Consider the following 21,285-nt stretch of genomic DNA (forward strand, 5'->3'; position numbering starts at 1 on the left):
GGATCGGACCCATCAGAAGGGAGTTCAGGGCTCTGGCAGTGCGTGGGACGGAGAGAACGCTTGAGCCGGGGTGGGACAGGTTTGGTGGTCCCTGCATCTGTCCACGCAGTTCCCCAAACCTTGGCGAGCGTGCCTGGGGGAAGCCAGCGATAGGAACACTTTGCAAGCGGGGAGCCAAGAGGAGCATGTGCGCAGACGGAGAAGGGTGTGAGCCAAGCTCGGGAGAACAAGGAAATGATGTGACCGGTGCCAGAGCTTTGGGGAGGGCGCTTGGAACGGAGGTGCCAGCTAGCACGCTAGCACTTCAGCCCAACGGCACCATTGGGGCCCGGTGCATGTCTTTGCCTTGTTTGGTCTCACGGTCTAGATCGGGCCACAGGGGAGCCAGCTGCATGACCGACGTCTGGGGCTATACAGTGCGTTGCGCATAACTCGTGTTTGCCACAGGGATGCACAACCCGGCTAAAGTTGTGACTTCCTGGTGACACGTGTGTTTATCAGTGGCACAGGGGCCTGATTCTGATTGGGACCACAGCATGGGGAAAGAGGAGGAGGAGGAGGAGGAGAGTTGGGGTTTATACCCCGCTTTTCACTGCCCAATGGATTCTCAAAGCGGCTTCCAATCGCCTTCCCTTTCCTCTCCCCACACCCTCTGAGGTAGGCGGGGATGAGAGAGCTCTGAGAGAACTGTGACTGGTTTAGGTTCACCCAGCTGGCTGCATGTGTCTCAAAGAGGTTTATAATTGCCTTCCCTTCCTCTCCCCACAACAGACACCCTCTGAGGTAGGTGGGGATGAGAGAGCTCTGAGAGAACTGTGACTGGTTCACCCAGTTGGCTGCATGTGTCTCAAAGAGGTTTATAATCGCTCTTCCCTTCCTCTCCCGACAACAGACACCCTGTGAGGGAGGTAAAACTGAGAGCTTTGAGAGAACTGTTCTGTGAAAACAGCACTATCAGGACTGTGACGAGCCCAGAGTCACCCAGCTGGCTGCATATGGAGGAGTGGGGAATCGAACCCAGCTCACCAGATTAGAAGCCACCCCTCTTAACCACTACAACGCTCCTGCCTCGGCCCTCCCCAAAGTCTTCCTCCAAGCCGAAAGAGGGCCGAAGGGTGTTATTTTCTGTACATGGAGGAGAAAGAGGGGAGTGACATAGGTCAGCCACGTCCTTATCCCACCCATCTTCCAAGGACCTCAAGGTGGCAGGCTGGTCTCCCCTCTATTTCAAGTTATCCTTGGGACAGTCCTGTAACAAAGATCAGGCTGCAGGGATGCCAGCCTCCAGGAAGGACCTGGGGATCCCCTGGAATTATAGCTCATCTCCAAACTACGGAGACCAGTTCTTCTGGCGAAAACTTCAGCTTTGTGGGGCGGACCCCGTAGCATTATACTCCATTGAGGTCACTCCCAGACCCAAATGCCACCCACTCCCGGATCTACCCCCAAAGTCTCCAGGTCTTTCCCAACCCAAAGCTGGCAACCTTATCAAGCTGAGATAGAATGGATGGACTGAGGTCATGCAGTTCACATCCAGGTTGAGCAGGGAATTGAACCTAGGTCTCCTTAGTTTGAGACCCATATCCTAACCATTATCTTGCTCTCCATACGCTAATTGTACCTAGATATGGCTGGCGGAGTTCAAATATGCAAACAGGGGTCAAGTATCAGGAAGCTTAAATGAATAAAACAGTTTCATTAAGAAGAGAAACAAATTTTGTATAGAAAGAGGGAAGAGAGACTCAACAGACTGTCTAACTGTTGTTCTGCATTCATTCAGTCATTTGTGGGGGCCAGCAGGGAGGAAGGGTGATCCAAGGAGCAGGAATTCTCCAAACCAGCCAATCAGGACACAGGACACAGACTATTTGAAAAATACCAGGAAGTTCCTAATCTAACTATGCTAATGACACATCTCCTCCGATCCCCCCTGTAGGGTTTTCTTCACATGCTTTTAAATCATGCACACTACAAATCTTGCATATTCTAACAGATGTTAATGGTTTCTACTGGGCTGAGAATTCCCAGGTTTATTAGACGTGCTGGGTCTCCTGCCAAAGCAAGTGATGCCTCACTGCCGGCCACCAATAATTTTTTTAATTGCCATGATGACAACATTGTGAAGCCATTTCTGGTTGGAACCTTTAGGATTCCAGAGAAACTGTACAGCCAAACTTGACAGCAAAACTCTATCTCCTGCGGAATCCTAGAGCTTACCCTGGAGTTTCCACAGAATCCTAGAGTGGCATGACATCACTTCCGGGTTTTGCCTGGAAATGATGCCACAATGGTTCCTGGCAGCCCCTCCTCCCATGTCTCTACCTTGTAGTTTCTTGCTGGTTTCTAACAGATAGAACATATGGGGAATTTGATCTGGCAAGATTTCAATTCATGTCCTGCCTTCTGATCCCTAGGTAGTCCAGAGCAATTTGCACTGTCAGCCTCAGTTGCCCATCTGTCAAATGGAAACAATCAACTTCAGAGAAAGGCTACCATATAGAGGATGGAGCAGAGTTGTTCTCTCTTGCCCCAGAGGGACAGACCAGATCCGATGGGATGAAATTAATGCGAAAGAAATTCCGTCTAAACACCCGGAAGAAGTTCCTGACAGTTAGAGCGGTTCCTCAGTGGAACAGGCTTCCTCGGGAGGTGGTGATTCTGTGAAGGCTTAAGGGGATGGTGGTTACAGTGGGCGAGCGATAGGGATGTGAGTGCAGGGGGTTGGACTAAATGACCCATGAGGCCCCTTCCAACCCTATTAATATATGATTCTATGATTCTAGAGGCTCTGTGGGCAAATGCTGCCAGTTTCTGAACATCCAGCAGATCCTGCATGGAACGTGACCGGTGCCATAGAGAACAGCTCAGCTCAGCCCACTCCAAGACGGTGGTGACCTCCCGTTCCCCCCTCCCCTGTCATGTTCCCTGTGTGTTCTCCCTGGGGGGGATCCCCACCCCAAAGGAGGCTTCTGTTTGAAATCCGGTCCGAAACATGTCTGGCAGCAGATGTAAAAACCAGACAAACCCACTCAACAGCCCGATCAGTCGGAGGAAACAGCATCTGTCGAATTTTGAAAGCATCAAAGCGGACGAGGGGGCACATCCTAAGGACCCCCCCCCCACCTCCAGGATGAGGCTCTCTGACTCTCCACCACACTTAGAAGCACCAGGCTTTTCTCATCAGAAAGACAGAACACAACTGCCTTGCAATATTCCTGACCGCTTCTTGGCCACAACAAAGCATTTCTACGAAACCGTGACTGTTTTGAGCCTCTTTGGTCAGAACAGATGTGACAGGATACACCTTGACCAGGATGGCCCAGGCCAGCCTCATCTTGTCACATCTGAGGAAGCTAAGCAGGGACCAACCGGGTTAGTACTTGGCTGGGGAGAGGAAGGGAAGGCAATTGTAAGCCACTTTGAGACTCCTTCGGGTATTGAAAAGCAAGGTATGAAAACCAACAACTTCTGAAGGTCTTGGCCTCTGTGCCCATTTGTTGTCCCTCCAGAGGAACATCCTGGTGTGAGACAGGAGGCTGGACTAGATGGACCCCTGGTCTGATCCAGCAGGGCTCTTCTTATGTTCTTAGGAAGGCCTCAGCCTCTCTGCCCTGTTGTTGGCCCTCCAGAGGAACTGGTTGGACACTGTGAGACAGGAGGCTGGACTAGATGGACCACTAGTCTGATCAAGCAGGGCTCTTCTGAGGTTCTTAGGAAGTTCTCGACCTCTATGCTTGTGAGCCCCTGCTTGGCATGAGGGAAGGGCCCTCAATCCAACCCTAGCGTTGTGCAAAACAAAAAGGAGAAAATATCCTGACCCAAATCAAAGTCAAGAACCCAACGAATTCAAAACATGGGGAATGAATTTAAGCTTCTGTAGGGTAGAACACAATTTTTAAAATCTTGTACTAATCTTTATTGAAGTCAAGAACCCAAGGTTTATTTCATAACCTCAATAAAACCAGCGCATCCATGCATTTTGTTGCCTCCACTGACTAGATGCGTTTCGGCGTTGCCACCCTTATCAACGGTCAGGCATGAAATAAAAGAGCAGGGGTAGTCAAACTGCGGCCCTCCAGACGTCCATGGACTACAATTCGCTGGCAGGAGCTTCTGGGAATTGTAGTCCTTGGACACCTGGAGGGCCGCAGTTTGACTACCCCTGTAAAAGAGCCTACATAAAACACAAGAATTCCAAGGATTGTTATAGAACGAATTTAGAGTCCAGCAGGGGCACCTTTAAGACCAAAGGTGGGGGGGGGGGGTCACACTGGGAGGGATTCTGGGGCTCTGGCCCCACTGGTGGACCTCCTGATGGCCCGTGGGTTTTGGCCACTGTGTCACACAGAGGGTTGGACTGGATGGACTGTTGGTTTGGTCCAACATGGCTTCGAACCAACAGAGAAAGGAGAAAAGAGTGGAACATACTCCATTTCTCGCAGTCTCTCCTCTCCCCCACTGTGTGGGGCTCAGCAACTGAAGCCCCTCCTCATGGTGGTGGTGGTGGTGGTGGGGCTTACAGACTGTTGGAGGGAGGGCCAGGGCATTGGACACTTGCTGCCACCCACTCCAGCGATGAGTCCGCACCAGCTTTCCTCTCCCCCGCCCCACTTTCTTCTGTTCCTCGAGCTGCAGTGGGAACCCAAACGCTCTCGTGTCCTGCAAAACTGGCACGGAAAGGAGAAGAGGGGTGGAAGCGTTCCAGATTGGAAAGCAGGCCTCAGGACCCCTTCCAGTCCCCCCCATACACACACACACACACTTCCCCCGTGGATCCTGCAGGGCACCCCCCACCCCCCCAAAAAACCAAGTAGGATCCAAGAAGACGGACAGAAAAATAGTGTTTGGGGCGCATTCTCCCCTGCCTCCCCCCCCCAAAAAAAACTTTGGGAACATTCAAAACCGATTAAGTGCGGTGGGGGGCATGGCGGAGCAGCTGGTTTTAATATCGTGCTCTTCCAATTGTATTTTTTTTATATTATTTCTTCTCTTGAGCCCTTTAAGTGACATGGTTACATGCATTTGATTAAAAAGCTGTAATTCAGCGAGCACATTTCCACCCGGCCCCCCTCCTCCCCCGGCAGTGTTCGAAATGGCTTAAAGACGTTTATGGAGGCTGGCCATGGATTGTGCTGTCTGGTTTCCAAAATAGGGGGGGGGTATTTATTTATTTATTTATTTATTTATTTATTTATTTATTTGGCAGGGCGACACCTCCCGCATGGATGCCCTGAACACCCCTTTGGTGCGGCGCAACTAACCAGTGGCAGGCCAGAGGGAAGGCACCATGACATGGTTGGAACATGCATGCTCAATCGGCCCGTGTGCATGCTTCAACAGCATAGGAAAAGTATCCTGCGGGGGGCAGTGGAGGAGAGGACTTTTTAGCATAGTTGGATCTGGAACTTCCTGCTGTTCTTGAAAGAATTTCCTCCTCTGTCCTGATTGGCTCAGGGGAAGACTTCCTGCTCCTTGGAGCACACTTCCCCCCTGCTTGCCTCTAGAACAGCGGTAGTCAAACTACGGCCCTCCAGATGTCCATGGACTACAATTCCCAGGAGCCCCTGCCAGCAAACGCTGGCAGGGGCTCCTGGGAATTGTAGTCCATGGAGATCTGGAGGGCCGCAGTTTGACTACCCCTGCTCTAGAAGAACAGTTAGTCGGTCAGACTGCTAGGGCTATCGCTCTCCTCTCTTACCCGCTAAACATGTTTCTCTTCTCAGCAGAACTTTTTTTATTATTTAAAGCAGCTCGTTCTTAACTCCTTTGCTCGTTTAAACTCTGTCTATCATCATAACCTCTGGGTTAACATGTGTGCTACTGTTCTCCAGACTAAGATGGCACATGGGTGGCAGTGCCTTCTGGTGCTCCAGGGTGGCTCAAGAATAATAGAATCATAGAAGGGACCTCCTGGGTCATCTAGTCCAACCCCCTGCACTATGCAGGACACTCACAACTCTATCGCTCATCCACTGTCACCTGCCACCCCCTTGAACCTTCACAGAATCAGGCTCTCTGTCAGATGGCTCTCCAGCCTCTGTTTAAATATCTCCAAAGATGGAGAACCCACCACCTCCCGAGGAAGCCTGTTCCACTGAGGAACCACTCTGACTGTCAGGAACTTCTTCCGGAGGTTGAGATGGAATTTCTTTTGCATTAATTTCATCCCATTCGTTCTGGTCTGTCTGTCCCTCCGGGGCAAGAGAGAACAACTCTGCTCCATCCTCTACATGGCAGCCTTTTAAATACTTGAAGATGGTTGCCAGATCCCCTCTCAGTCATCTCCAGGCTAAACAGACCAAGCTCCCCCAACTTTCCCTCCTACATCTTGGTCTCCAAACCCCTCTCCATCTGAACTGTCCTGGGACCCGGGGTAGCACGCCTGGCTTCGACCAGGGCCAGAGCCTTTTTGGTCCTGCCCCCTACCTGGTGTAATAAGATCCCTGAAGAGCTGCGGGCCCAAACGGACCTCTGGGGTTCTGGAGGGCCTGCAAAACGGAGCTCTTCCACTAGGCATTCGGATGAGGAGGGGTTGAGTTCTCAGGGTTATAAGGACAGGTCTCCTCCCCCCACCTGGCTCAGGATTGAGCATTAGACCTGCCCATAACCATTGGGCCATCTGCCCCTGCGTTACCCATTTTTAGTCATCAGTATTTTACACCATCGCCAAGGACTTGAAATGAGATTTTGTAATATGGTTTATATTGTATCGCCACTTGTTAATATTAATATTTTATTGTTAAGGTTTTATGGGATGGTTATGGGGGGGGAGGTTTTATGGCAGGTTTTTTATGGATGTGATATTTTGTGAGCCGCCGCAAGCCAGCTGTGCTGGGAGCAGCGGGATAGAAGTAGAATGAATGAATGAATGAATGAATGAATGAATGAATGAATGAATGAATGAGAAGATCGCCTAAGGAATAGGTGATCACATAATTGAAGGCCCCGGTTCGTTCCGTCTGTAATGTGGCTTATCTTATTTGATCGCATTTGAATCCTGCTCCCTCTCCCCTGAACTGCTAACAGCATCTAAAATGCACTCAATATTATTTTATTGTATGGTGTGTGTGCGTGTTCGTGTGTGTGTGTCCGAGGTTTGTCTGGCAGCCTGCCAAGGGATGTTCGGAGTTGGTTTGCCATAGCCTGCCTCTGCATGATTCCCCCTCGTGTCCCTTGGAGGAGCTGCCACCCAAATCCTTGGAGGTCTCCCATCCAAATACCAGCCGGGCTTGACCCTCCTTAGCTATTTATCTATCTAATGCAGCCTTTCTCGACTTTTTTTTACCACTGAGAGACCCCTAAACCATTCCTCTGGCCTCAAGAAACCCCAGAAGTGGCACCATCAGGCAGAATATGGTGGAGTAGCAGAGCTGTGGACACGCCCACCCGGGGCCCCTCCCCTTCCCACCCCCTCCAGGCCCATCACTGGCCATTTCGGGAGGGGGCGAGTAGGTTGACATGACCATATATGGTCATAACACCTGATAAATGTTTAACACATTTAAAAATTAAATTTGTTCATCCCCGCTTTCAAAAATGAAAGCTGGTTTTCAGGGGGTTCCTTTCCTGCAGGGCAAGTGAAGGGGTGATTCGGGTCTGAGCCCAAAGAGGCAAATTTCAGTGCAGAAATGGACAAAAACCTTGACCCTTTATAAATGCAAATCTGAACGATATTCCTTTGTGCGGAAATGGCAAGAAGGTGACTTCCACCAGGCAAAACGAGAAAAAGAAACACCAAATGGAGCCCTGTTCTCTTCTCTCTGCTTCCCCTCCATGTGTAATCAGGCAAATTACTGGAGCCCTTGCTGGTACCTTAGACTTTTACCTACTACTGGTCTTATGTATTGTTTTATAATTCATAATTTATGGCAGGGGTGAGCAAACCCTGTCCCTCCAGATGTCCATGGACTACAATTCCTATGAGCCCCCTGCCAGCATTCTAAGATTGCTACACTTGGATAGCCCAGGATAACCCGATATCAGAATCTAAGCAGGACTGGTCATAAGAACAGAAGAGAAACCATGTTGGGTCAGCTAATGGCTCATCCAGGCCAAGATTCTGGGTCACACGGGGGCAATTAGGAGGTGTTGGCAAGGGCTCATGGGAATTGTAGTCCATGGACATCTGGCAGGCCACAGTTTGCCCACCCCTGATTTATAGTTTGAACTTATATATATATGCATTTGATGATATGATGTTAACCACCCCAAGCCTGATTTTCAGGGAAGATGCAACTCTGCAAATTAAACAAACAAACAACTAAACATGAATAAAATGGTTACAAAATAGCATTTTACACGAACACGGCATCGTTCCAATTGTTGCAAACTCTTGCAAATCCCTAAGAGCAAACGTGCCTCTTACTTTCGAGATCTCTAACAATCTGATGATGATCGTCCGCTTCAGTCTGGCAAATGTCTCTCCCCTTATTTTGCAAAACCACAAATCATCAACTCATTCTTTGTACTTTCCCACAAAAAGTCAGCGGGGGGCTTCCAATTAGCAATAGACGAAGTTTCTCTCATCAAAGAAGGAAGTGTAGCGATCTCTGCAAGTTCCACTGTCAGCCAGATCTCTGCTGTGGGTGTTCTCGAAGTCTTCAGATTTTGAGCATCTATTTTGAGCCTGTTATTATAGGGTCAAAACAGAACCATTTCCGAGCCCTTGCAGATTGTTCTGGGGATCAACCGTACTCCCTGTTTGCCTATTTAATTGAGAGGTTTTCTAAAATTAAGCTCAGAAGTGATGCATGTGTTTCTGGGGTGGTGTCTCTTAAATGCACATGTGCAGTGATTCGATCACAGGAACTCTGAAGAGTTGGTTCTTATATGCCACTTTTCTCTACCCGAAGGAGGCTCAAAGTGGCTTACATTCGCCTTCCCTTTCCTCTCCCCACAACAGACACCCTGCGAGGGAGGTGAGGCTCAGAGAGCCCAGATATTACTGAAGAAGAAGAAGAAGAGTTGGTTCTTAAATGTCGCTTTTCTCTACCCGAAGGAGTCTCAAAGCAGTTTTTGTTGCCTTCCCTTTCCTCTCCCCACAACAGACACCCTGTGAGGGAGGGGAGGCTGAGAGAGCCCTGATATCACTACTCGGACAGAACAGTTTTATCAGGGCTGTGACTAGCCCAAGGTCACCCAGCTGACTGCATGTGGGGGAGTGCAGAATTGAACCCGGCATGCCAGATTAGAAGTCCGCACTCCTAACCACTACACCAAACTGGGTTTAAACTAAGTGTAGAATATTGGCTAGATATCAGGTTTAGCACTGGAATGGGCTGCCTAAGGAAGTGGGGAGCTCCCCCTCACTGGCCGTCTTCAGGCAGAGGCTGGACAGATCCTTCTCCTGGATGCTGGAGGCTGATCCTGCACTGAGCAGGGGGTGGGACTAGATGGCCTGTGTGGCCCCTTCCCACTCTAGGATTCTAGGAGTCTAGTTCAGCCGTGGAAGGGGCTGCCAAAGGAGGTGGGGAGCTCCCCCTCACTGGCCGTCTTCAGGCAGCGGCTGGACAGATCCTTCTCCTGGATGCTGGAGGCTGATCCTGCACTGAGCAGGGGGTGGGACTAGATGGCCTGCATGGCCCCTTCCCACTCTAGGATTCTAGTTCAGCAGTGGAATGGGCTGCCTAAGGAGGTGGGGAGCTCCCCCTCACTGGCCGTCTTCAAGCAGCGGCTGGACAGATCCTTCTCCTGGACGCTGGAGGCTGAACCTGCACTGAGCAGGGGGCTGGACTAAACAGCCTGTAGGGCCCCTTCCCACTGTAGGGCTCTATGATTCATTCCATCACTGACTAGGGGCTACACTACCACCTGCTCTTCTTAAACCTTTCCCTTAGGCCTTGCGTTGTCAGCTCTGGGCTAGGAAATATCTAGACACTTTGGGTTATGTGTGGCTAATTTCTTATTCCCGAAGCGACAGCTACCGAGGGCTGAAGCTTCCGGGAGGATGGGGTGTGCCCGAAGGACAAGCCGTGAGTTTGTGGCTGTGGGAAGATCCGAACCAGCAATTTCACGGTTCACCGTTCGGCCTCTCCCGACTCTGTTCGGCACTTCGCTGGCTCATAAATGCGGAGTTGTAAATTGTTAAGGAAACATCATTTGGAGCGTTCCCTTCATTCGAAACAGATTGCCAGCGGTTGTTTACATGGCTCTTAGAAAACGCTGGATCTGTAGGGACGGGAGACCCCCCAGAATTACGGAGGGGGTGTGTGGCGGTGCTGAAGTTGTCATGCATCGGAGCCGTGCACACCTTGCAAAGGGGGGTGTGTGTGGCTGCCAATCATCCGTTTCATCGGAACCAAATGCTTGTCTTCGAGGATGAGAAACGCAGGCGGGAGATCCCTTACGCAATTTGGGCCACCAGATTCCCACCCACAAGACGAGACGTCCTCCTGCCCTGCTGAGAAGAGAGAAACAGAGGCTGCGAAACAGATGGGGGAAATCGCCCAGGCAGAGGAAGATCCCCCACGAACACCACCTTGGTGTCCTCGTTTGCACCAAATTCGGCCCTAGCTGAGAGCCACCCCAAGGATCTAGCTCTGGGAACAGCCCCAGGGTCCAGGGATGAGTTGGGAAACGGGCTTGCCGGGCCGCTGGTCCTGGTTGCAATTAGCAACAGAATTCTTTCTCGGGTCAGTTCCAAGGGGTGGAGTGTGAAAAAAAGGCCCTCCCGTTTAGATTCTGGGGATGTTGTTCCTTACGGCCTGAGGATCGGAGCATCTGGAATTCTAAGGGAGCAAAGCATGTCAAATTTCTAGCACTGATGGGGGACCTTCAAAGTTTCAAAGAAGAAGTTGGGTTTTATACCCTGCTTTACACTGCTCGAAGGAACCTCAAAGAGGCTTACAATCGCCTTCGCTTCTTCTATCCACAACAGACACCCTGTGAGGGAGGGGAGGCTGAGAGAGCCCTGAGATTACAGAAGAAGAAGAAGAAGAAGAAGAAGAAGAAGAAGAAGAAGAAGAAGAAGAAGAAGAAGAAGAAGAAGAAGAAGAAGAAGAAGAAGAAGAAGAAGAGTTGGTTCTTATATGCCACTTTTCTATACCTGAAGGAGTTTCAAAGTGGCTTACAATCCCCTTCCCTTTCCTCTCCCCACAACAGACACCCTGTGAGGGAGAGGAGGCTGAGAGAGCCCTGAGATTACTGAAGAAGAAGAAGAGTTGGTTCTTATATGCCACTTTTCTATACCTGAAGGAGTCTCAAAGAGGCTTACAATCACCTTCACTTCCTCTCCCCACGCCCTGTGACAGCGGAGAGAGCTCTGACACGACTGCTCAGTCACAACAGCATTATCAGGACTTTGACTAGCCCAAGGTCACCCAGCGGGCTGCATGGGGAGGAGCAGGGAATCAAACCCGGCTCGCCAGATTAGAAGCCGCTGCCCATCCCCACCTACTTTCCAAAAATATTGGTGGCCAACTGGAACAGTTTCAGCTGGTGGCCCGGAGCCCACAGGCTCCATGGTGGGGAACTCTGCTTTTACCACTATATTGAAACATGAACAATTTAAAAGGCTTTTTAAAAAGAAGCAGACAAGGTCCCAAAATGCAAACCACTTGAAAATCATGGCTGGTAAAAGCTGCTGGGTGGGGAGAGGCATCATCTGGGCATGGGATTGGGGTCACTGTGGGTGGGCAGGTAGCTATGATATCCCTGCATTCTGTAGGGGGTTGGACTAGATGACCCCGGAGGTCCCTTCCCACTCTATGATTGTGCGAAATAAATGTCCTGCCCTTGGGGAACAGGTGGGTCCGGTAGGTCCAGAGGCACTGACCCCCAGGTCTGTAACAGCAGAGGCCAGTTTGCCCTTCAAATGGACCAAAGGATGGTCCAGTCTCTTTCCCTGAATCTGGCCAACGCATCCGCCCTTCCTTCCTTTCGAGTCAAATTATTTGTCTGATCAGAATTGCTCATTTTATTACCTTCTGGTTCTTTTAATAGGCTTTTTCCTAGGCTTGATGTCAGCAGTTCTATGATGTTTGTTGTCTGGGTTTCTACGTACGATTCTCTTTGAACTTGATGTATTTCTGGGGGGCGGGGGGGGGGCTCCATTTTTGCTGCTGCCAGTTCTGACAAACCTTACAGGTGTTAGGGCTGAATTTGGATGTTGTGACACAGTTTACTAATTCAACAGAATTGACTTTAGCTTTATATTCCCACTGTTATGATGGTCAGTTCTTAGTCTGAGGAAGAGTGCTTGCACTCGAAAGCTCGCGCCTTGAATAAATCTTTGTTGGTCTTAAAGGTGCCAGTGGACCCTGATTTAGGTGTCTCACAGGTAATTCTGCTGAGAGGCAGAGTCCTTTAAAAAACAACCCACTGGCCAATGACAGGGGTAGCCAACTTCCAGGTGGGGCCTGGAGAGACAACTGATCTCATGACTACAATCTTCCTGGAGAAAAAAGCTACTTTGGAGGGGAAACTCTATCGGAGGGGTGGCCAAACTGTGGCTCTCCGGAGGTCCATGGACTACAGTTCCCATGAGCCCCTGCCAACACCTCCTGATGGCCCCTGTGTGACCCAGAGACTTGGCCTGGATGAGCCATTGGTCTAGCCCAACATGGCTTCTCTTATGTTCTTATGTTCTTATGACCGATCCTGCTTAGATTCTGATATCCAGTTATCCTGGGCTACATCCTTGGTGGTCTCCCATCCAAACACTAAGCAGGGCTGGCCCTGCTTAGCTTCCAGGACTGGTTGAGATTGGGGGTAGCCTGTCCTGTCCAGGTCAGGGGGTATCATGAAATAGACACAGGCTAAAAATGAGATAGGTAGACTGAGGCACAGCAGCCCTGCGGGGCCTTCAATCAGCAACTCAAAGCCTTTGTTTTCCCTCCAAGCTACTATTATTGTTGAAGTTGTTGTTATTGTTATTATTATTGTTATTGTTATTAATTCAACTTCTTACCCGCTAATCCCAGGTGGCTCGTGGTGGGTTACAAAGTCTGTATAAAACCCCAGTGAAAACTTCCCCTTAGTACCACAGATATATTTTACAATCAAGTAAAATAAAATGAAATATGGAGGAAACCCAATTCTAGCCCAACTCAATCTACCATCTTGGACTTCTCTTGGAGAGCCAGCGTGGTGTAGAGGTTCAAGAGTGGCAGCCTTTACTCCGGAGAATCAGGTTTGATTCCCTACTTCTCCTCCTCCACATGCAGCCAGCTGGATGACCTTGGGCCAGTCACAGTTCTCTAACAGCTGTTCTCACAGAGCAGTTCTCTCTGAGCTCTCTCAGTCCCACCTGCTTCACAGGGTGCCTGTTGTGGGGAGAGGAAGGGAAGGCGATTGTCAGCCGCTTTGAGACCCCTTTGGACAGTGAAAAGCAGGGTATACAATCCAACTCTTCTTCTTCCTCCTCCTCATCTTCCTCCATGTCCTTTTCTTTCCTCTCTGTCCACTTGTGATCTCCAGCGAGAGACCTTCAGGCTCCCCCCTTCAGCTCCCAGGCTCCTGGTCTGTTGTCGACAGACTGTCTTTTCCCAGCCTTTGGGATCACCTGCAGTTCATTTGATTTATGAACGGAGAGCGCTTTTTCTTTCTGAAAAGTCTTTTGTTTTCTTTCGCCTGTTGTTTCAGTTGCTGCCCCGGCTTCCTGCCCTGCTTTGAACACCTCCGGCCAGCCTGAAGCCCACGAGAAGAGCTGGGGATAAACACTCAGGCTCCATCACAGGAGCCTGGCCCATGGGAGAGGAGGCGTTGAAAGGATCTGGCTGCCTCCACCTCCACCTCTGCCTCCACAAAGATCTGCTTCATCATCGCCGGAGCCCCCGGCCCCTCCTCCCTTCCCTATTGTCATGAAGTTTTTAATTTCTAAACAAGAGGAGCCAAACCTCAAACCTGCTTGGAGAGGAGAGGGAGGGCCCTTGGCTCAGTGCTAGAGCCTCTACTTGGCACGCAGAAGGTCCCCGGTTCAATCCCCACCATCTCCCCTTAAAAAGGACCAGGCAGTAGGAGGTGTGAAAGACTTGACCTTGGAGAGCATCTGCTTAGCACGCAGAAGGCCCCAGGTTCAACCCCCAGCATCTCCAGTTCAAACGAAGAGGTAGGAATTGATGTGAAAGACCCATGCATGAGACCCTGGAGAGCTGCTGCCAGCTGAGTAGACAATTCAGGCCTTTTTGAACCAGTGGTCTGATCGAAACCAGCTTCATTGTGTAAGATCCGGGGCTTAGTGGTAGAGCCTCTGCTTGGCATGCAGAAGGCCCCAGATCTTATCCCCAGAATCTCCTGTCGAAAGGATCAGGCAGGAGGCAATGTGAAAAGATCTCTGTCTAAGCTCCTGGAAAGCCACGGGGAGGGGCTGTGGCTCAGTGGCAGAGCCCGGCTCAATCCCCAGCATCTCCTGTTTAAACGATCAGGTAGGTGATGGCATGAAAGACCTCAACCTCATGAACTGCTGCCAGCCTGAATAGACAATACTGACTTGGTGAATCAGACTGTTCCTGGATCAGGGTCAGTATTGCCCACTCATCTTCTGTATGCCAAGCAGAGGCTCTGCCACTGAGCTAAGATCTCAGTCAAGGTCTTTCCCATCCCCTCCTGCCTGGTCCTTTCAACTGGAGATGCCAGGGATTGAACCTGGGACCTTTTGCTTGGCAAGCAGAGGCTCTGCCCAGGTAATACTGCCCTTAATGGACCAAGGGCCTGATTTGTGTGTTCAAATATTTGAGGGAAGGGGCTGAGGCTTGGTGGCAGAGCATCTGCTTGGCTTGTAGCCAGGTGGTCCCAGCCAGGTTCAACCCTTGGCAGCTCTGGGGAAGTGAATCAGGTTGACTTTCTGGCTTCATTGTCCCCGAACGGGACACAGCCTTCCACTGTCCACTATGGCAATTCACCTTCAGATGACCAAGACCCTTGGGGAAAGGGGCTGCTTTGATATGGGGGGGGGGGGCTCGATGGCCCTGGGCCCTGCTGAGACTCCTCCTCTCCCCAGATCCCGCCTGTCCCAGGCTCCATCCCCCAAATCTCCTGGAATTTCCCAACCCAGAGCTGGCAACCCAGAGCAAAGCTGGTCAGACGCAGGAGAACCCCCTTTGTGTGCTGGAGGGACTGTGTTGTCAAAGCGCCTGCCAGAGACCGGGATTTTTAACCCCGTTGCCTTTGCATGGAAATCATTGTTGGCCAGACAGGAAAGAGGAAACGACTGTATTAACAACCATGGAAACAAGGCCGTTTCACTGGACACTGGAGGGAACCAGGAAAGGGCTGGTCAAGAACGAGGCGAGCGAGCTCAAAACGCCCGTCAGAGCCAAAAAGCGGGCCTGGCTGCTCCATGGTTTCCTCCCCAACAAACAAAGAAGAAGAAGAAGAAGAAGAAGGAGAAGGAGAAGAAGGAGAAGGAGGAGAAGCAGAAGGAGAAGGAGAAGAAGAAGAAGGAGAAGAAGGAGGAGGAGGAGGAGGAGGAGGAAGAGGAGGAGGAGGAGGTTTTATAGCCTGCTTTCCATGGACTGCTTTCCATGGACCCAGCTTGCTGGGGGGTAAACGGTAATGACTGGGGAAGGCACTGGCAAACCACCCCGTATTGAGTCTGCCAGGAAAACGCTAGAGGGCGTCACCCCAAGGGTCAGACATGACTCGGTGCTTGCACAGGGGATACCTTTACCTTTACCTTCCATGGACTGAAGGCGTCTAAGTGGCTTACAATTGCCTTCCCTTCCTCTCCCCACAACAGGCACACTGTGAGGTTGGTGGGGCTGAGAGAGCTCTGGGAGAACAGCTCTAACAGGACTGTGACAAGCCCAAGGTCACCCTGAGAGCTGCATGGGCTCCCCAGATTAGAAGCCGCGGCTCTTAACCATGACACCAAGCTGGTTCTCCGAATTCTCACGCTTGTACTTTGGCAAAGGGAAGCTTGCCCGGATGGCAAGCATGAAGGTCCACATTTCTGCCACGTCTTAGGAGAGGGGCACGTGGTTCTCCTTGTCCCCATGATATTCCTGCAACAACCTAGAAGTGACAGCCTTCAGGAAGTGGCTGGAGATATCCTGGTCTCCAACTGGTTTCCAGACATTAAAGCTCAGTTCTCCTACTCTAAAGCAGGGGTGTCCAAATTGTGGCTGCCCAGATGTCCACGGACTACAATTCCCATGAGCCCCTGCCATCATGGGGCTCAAGGGAATTGTAGTTTGTCCACCCCTGCTCTATGGCTGTGGTAGTCAACCTGTGGTCCTCCAGATGTCCATGGACTACAATTCCCATTGTAGTCAGCGTTTGCTGGCAGGGGCTCATGGGAATTGTAGTCCATGGACATCTGGAGGACCACAGGTTGACTACCCTTGCATTATCCCCTGTTGAGCCCCTCCCATCCCCAAACCCCACCTTCTCAAGGCTCCAGCCCCAATATCTCCAAGAAGTTCCCCAGCCAGAGTCAGCAAGAGTACAACAACCCTGTGAGGTAGGGGAAGCTGAAGCAGACTGGTCGGCCAAAAGATTCCCAATGGCTGGGTGAGGGTTTGGACACAGGTGTTTGGGGTCCAAACCTAGTTATGCAATCGCCACACCCCAAAGGCAATAGAGCAATGGTGCGTCTCCAGATGTTCGTGGACTACAATTCCCATGAGCCCCAGTCAATTGGCAACAATAGCAGGGGCTCGTGGGAATTGTAGTCCACGAACATCTGGAGCGCTACAGTTTGGCCCACTGCAATAGACAGTCCTTGGATGGGATTCACCCTTTCCACAGCCAGCCGGTTTCCTCTTGTAACATCCTCCACCCCCCCCATGCTTCCCTTGTGTGTGTGTGTGTGTGTGTGTGTGTGTGTGTGTGTGTGTGTGTGGGGGGGGGGGAATAGGCAGGAATAGGACAAAATGCTCCCTCAGTCCTAGGACTGCCAGCTCTGGGATGGGAAATTCCACTGCAGTTTGCAGTGACAGAACAAAATTTGAGTCCAGAGGCACCTCTGAGGCCAACAAATTTTAATTCTGGACATGAGCTTTCCTGTGCATGCACATTTCCGTGGCACCTTTAAGACCAATGAAGTTTTATTCTGGGGATACGTTTTTGGTGTGCAACGCTCAGTTTTTCAGGTTTGCAGCAATGGTGGAAATGGTGCAAATATTGCTCCAGAAACAAGTTGGAGAGGAACGTTTTGGCACATGTTATTTTTTGCCTTTTCTATATATATATTTTCAGGCTGCGTTCAGCAAAATCCTGCTCCAGTTGACATCAGGTTTAGCTCATTTCCTGGAGCAGGAGTTTTTGCAGGCTTTCTAAATCTGTTCATGCTGCAGGATTTGTCTTTTTGTTTCTGTTGCGGCAAACTAATTGGAGGGGTGCAGTGCTGCACATGCTCAGCGACGATCTGGGAGATCTGGGTTCAAATCCTCACTCTGCCGGGTGACCTGGGCTGATTCTGCACTTACTTTGTTTTTTTTCCGTTATGGATCCTGCTGAATTCAGATCGATTTGAACTCAGATCTTCCTCTATCCCCCCCCCCCAATTGAAACAGAAAGTGTTCTGCACTTGGCTGGGGAAGCTCAGAACAGGGAGGGGAGTCAAGCGCAGCAGGAGTCTCTTTCTTTTCTTGAATGAGTGAGAGGGAGAGAATCGGAGACAGCAGAGGATGGGGAAATAACTAGCAGCAAATCTCTGCTGAGAGAAGTCAGGGCTTCTGGAGCACAGTCACTTTAAGACAAGCCTTGCAACCAGGAACCAGGAAGTCTTTGAACTGACACCCTGGCCAATCAGGGAAGACTGCTTTGCTACCAGGCATGAAGAAGGAAGTTAATTCACAAGAAGCAAAAATCTGCACACGTACTGATGGTAATTTTTCAAATATCAAGGGCCATATCCACTTCTGGATACCGTGGAGGAAAGTTAGGGTCACTCCGAATCAATCATGCATGCTGCAGAAGGAAAATTTCAAGTGCCCCAAATCAAAATGCAAATTGAATTCAGTGTAGACAGGAGGGACTCATTCGAACTGGGACTGGGTAAGAAGCACCGTGCAGACTACACCCTGGTGGCAGTCACTCTTTCTTTCTCACTCCATCTAGCCTACCTCACAGGGCCGTTGTGGAGATAAAACTGGAGAACCACGCATGCTGTGTAGAACTCCTTTGAGGAAGATCAAGATGGGTGAGTGTGTTAGTCTTTCTGTAGCCAGAGTCCAGGAGCACTTAAAAGACTCACAAAACCCGGGTCAGGAGAGGAACTCTTGAGTCACAGCACACATCTTCCAATACAAAATTTGCAGCAATAGAATGACACAGCATCCACTGAATCATAAAATAGAATCATAGAATCATAGAATCATAGAATCATAGAATCATAGAATCATAGAATCATAGAGTTGGAAGGGGCCATACAGGCCATCTAGTCCAACCCCCTGCTCAACGCAGGATCAGCCCAAAGCATCCTAAAGCATCCAAGAAAAGTGGGTATCCAACCTTGTGTATCCAAGTGAGCCACGACTTCCCCTGCCACAAATTTTGTTGGTCTTTAAGGTGCTCCTTGACTCTGGCACTTTCCTTTGAGGGTGGGGTGGAGTAAAAATGAACTCTTTTGAATGCAGCCACCCCAATGGAAGGTCGCCAAGCACACATTTCATGGAATGTTTATGTGACCTGGAAACTGCCAAGTGGAAACTGAGTCAGCTCTTCCTCCTCCCCTTGAACCGATGCTCTCATTTTTCCCGTTCAAGCAAGCCCTCTCGCCAAGAGGGCCGCCATCTTGGAACGTGTGACGACACCCAACAGGCCTTCGGCCTCGTTCCCCGAGGGCCTGGGTGAAGTTCCTGGCTGCCGTCTCCTTGCCGTATTCAGCGTTTCCTTCCCGGAATGCACTTCTTCTCCCCGGCCGCAGCCTTTCAACAACAACACCTCCCCACACACACACACACGCACAAACACACGAGACCCCCAACCCATCCTCCTTTCTCCTGGGGGTCCTCCTCTCCGGCACCTCCAGGATCTCTGGCTAGAAAACAGGAAGCCGTCCCCAGCATGATGCAGCGGAAAGGAGACAAAAACGAAACAGCCGCGAGGAAGCGGGCGGAAGCTGGCAGGATATTTGGAACGGGCCCTGTGAATTCTTGTGCTTATCTTTGTCCAGCAGAAGCCCGGCGATCTTTGCAAAACAGCAGTTCGCTGGAGCCGGGCCCACTGCGGCAGCTTTGGTGGGCTGGTGCTCGCAGGGCCTGGCACAGGGGAGCCGAGGTTTTCCCCTCCCGCCCCGGCGACTTCAGGCCACCCTGGGACAAGCGCTGGAACGAGACGTTATCCTCGAAACGAGGTCCTCTGGCCAGGCCTGGCTGCTGCCAGGTTGGGGGGAAAGCAGGATTTTAATCGTTTCAGAGGCACAAAGACTAAATCGGATTTCGCCATGTCGGTTTGTAGGATTGCTGGAAAAGACCACAAAGGGCCATCCAGTGCAGCCCCCCCCACCTTCTTGGGGATTTAAAAATCACACCCTCCTAACAGGTGGTCCTCTAGACTCCTCCAAACTACCTACCTACCTATCATCTATCAATCTACCTACCCACCAGCCTATCACCTGACTGCCTGCCTGCATGCCTGCCTATCTATTATTATTATTATTATTATTATTATTATTATTATTATTATTATTATTATTATTGGACTTATTGCCCGCCACTCTCATGTCTGACTCGTGGCGGGTTAAAACCCCATTTAAAACTTTACCGGACATATCAATGTACACAACAGACTCCAAACAATTAAAAACCATGTCTCTGTCCATCCATCCATCCCTCCCTCCCTCCCTCCCTCCCTCCCTCCCAGAACCCGGCTCGGGGCAGTTAATAGCATAAGATAAGTGACACAGATTTAAAACTATAAAACACTGACTACAATTAAGGAACAGTAAAACAAAAAAGATATATATCCTGTCGCAAACCAGTATCTAACACATGGCCAATCAGTATTCTTGGCCTAGTCTGCACACAATAGATAATGCACTTTCAATGCACTTTAGAAGTAGATTTTCCTGTTCTGCACTGGAAAATCCAGCTGCCAAAGCACATTGAAAGTGCATTATCCTTTGTGTGCAGACTAGGCCCTAGTTTCTGTGTGTGTGTGTGTGGGGGGGGGGATGTTGCAGGGTGGGCTCATGCAGATGCGCCTAGATTATCGGCCTCAACCCAATGCCTGGCGGAAGCGCTCCATCCTACAAGCCTTTTGAAACTGAGCTAACTCTTGAAGGGCCCCCACAGCTCTTCCGGGAGCTCATTCCACCAGGTAGGGGCCAGGTCAGGACCAAAAAGGCCCTGTCCCTGGTTGAAACCAAATGTACCTCTTGAGGGCCAGGGATCGCCGGCCTGTTCGTATTGGCTGAGTGGAAAGTCTTTCGGAGGGTGTATTCAGTCAGGCGGTCCCTAAAGTTACATGGGGCCCAGGCCACATATGGCCTTAAAGGTTAAAACCAAAACCTCGCTAGATAATTTGCCATCCTGTAGTGCTGGCATCTTGAGCATAATACCCTGATTACTGAGACGCCAGCAGTAAAGGACGGTAAAACATCTAGTGAGATATGTTTTACCAATGACTATGGCCCCAAAGCCCCCCGCCCCCCATTTTAATTACTAGTTGTTTGCCCAGGAAGCCCCAAACCCTCAGGACAGCCCTTGCCAAGCTCTAACTGTAGTCGTTTGGCCCCAGTCCTCAGTGATTACATGGCAAATATTCAGAGAGGCTTCAGACAATAATCTGTAGCAGCATTAGCAGAAGAATCATAGAATCATAGAGTTGGAAGGGGCCATACAGGCCATCTAGTCCAACCCCCTGCTCTACGCAAGAGAAACATTTTGGACAAAAATATGGGCCATTTCGCACGGCTTCAAAGTAGCAGAATGGTTGCTATTTGGAAACGCTACTAATTTGCCATAACCCACGACGTCGTAGACAATCTGCAACAATCCTGAAACCAATCAGCAAAAAGCGCCTTGTTGTGGCGCTTTCAGGGGAATCCAGAGGGCCTTTTCGCACAGGGATCTTTGTTGCAAATTGTTTGCGGAATGAAAAATCGCCATTTAAAATAGTGGAATTCGTCGTTATGCATACCTGCCTTTGTAGTGGAATCAGTTGCGTTTTTTAGCGTTTCCCACAGGCTTCCGGTCTCAGCAGAAATCGCTAGAAAGGAAGCGCTATTGCCAAGCTCGTCCCGCCCCTGGCCGCCAAGCAGCCAATGGGCAGCCGTTAGCATGCTCCCAAACAGCCCCTTTCCCTTTAAGAAAGGTTTAAAAAAAAAAAACGACCCATAGCAACGAATCTAGGTAGATTCGTTGCTACGGAGAGACCCATCCAGCTGCCTAATGTGAGCTG

At 50.3% G+C, this 21,285-nt stretch overlaps 1 protein-coding gene across 1 annotated transcript in view; it reads left to right on the top strand.

Moving 5' to 3' along the window:
• The first annotated feature begins 17,959 nt into the window (after positions 1–17,959).
• Positions 17,960–21,285, top strand: part of LOC143836516 (ammonium transporter Rh type A-like) — a 28,569-nt gene continuing 25,243 nt past the window's right edge. The window contains exon 1 of the mRNA XM_077335889.1: positions 17,960–18,082. The gene's annotated coding sequence lies outside the window, so the exon portion shown is untranslated. The remainder of the gene's footprint in view (positions 18,083–21,285) is intronic.

The sequence above is a fragment of the Paroedura picta genome, chromosome 4, assembly GCF_049243985.1.
Source record: "Paroedura picta isolate Pp20150507F chromosome 4, Ppicta_v3.0, whole genome shotgun sequence".
NCBI lineage: Eukaryota > Metazoa > Chordata > Lepidosauria > Squamata > Gekkonidae > Paroedura > Paroedura picta.